Here is a 399-nt window from a genome sequence, read left to right as displayed (position 1 = left end):
GATTTATTGGGAGAAAACAAGATTGCTGAAATTGCTGACATCATATGTTATTCAGTGAAACTCCATCGGCTTTTACCTCAGTGCTTTCCAGCCACTTGGCCTGGAGCCCGCCTCTCTTGCCTTTCTGCCCATCATCTGTGTTTAAAAATGCAACTTTGAGATCAGATCCTCAAATGAGCTTTGTATCACTCTGGCCTTCATGTTTAGTGAAATAGAAACAAGGAGTTAATCGGAATACGTTGCTGTTGATGATCATAGAATATCATAGAATCATTAAGGTTGGAAAAGACCTCTAAGATCATCGAGTCCAACTGTCGACCCAACACCACCATGCCCACTAAACCATGTCCCTAAGTGCCGCATCTACTCGTCTTTTAAATACGTCCAGGGATGGGGACT

The sequence above is a fragment of the Aptenodytes forsteri genome, unplaced genomic scaffold, assembly GCF_000699145.1.
Source record: "Aptenodytes forsteri isolate BGI_AS27 unplaced genomic scaffold, ASM69914v1 Scaffold10, whole genome shotgun sequence".
In the NCBI taxonomy this organism is placed as follows: domain Eukaryota; kingdom Metazoa; phylum Chordata; class Aves; order Sphenisciformes; family Spheniscidae; genus Aptenodytes; species Aptenodytes forsteri.
The sequence above is the reverse complement of the archived record's forward strand: the minus strand, read 5'-3'. Positions refer to the sequence as shown.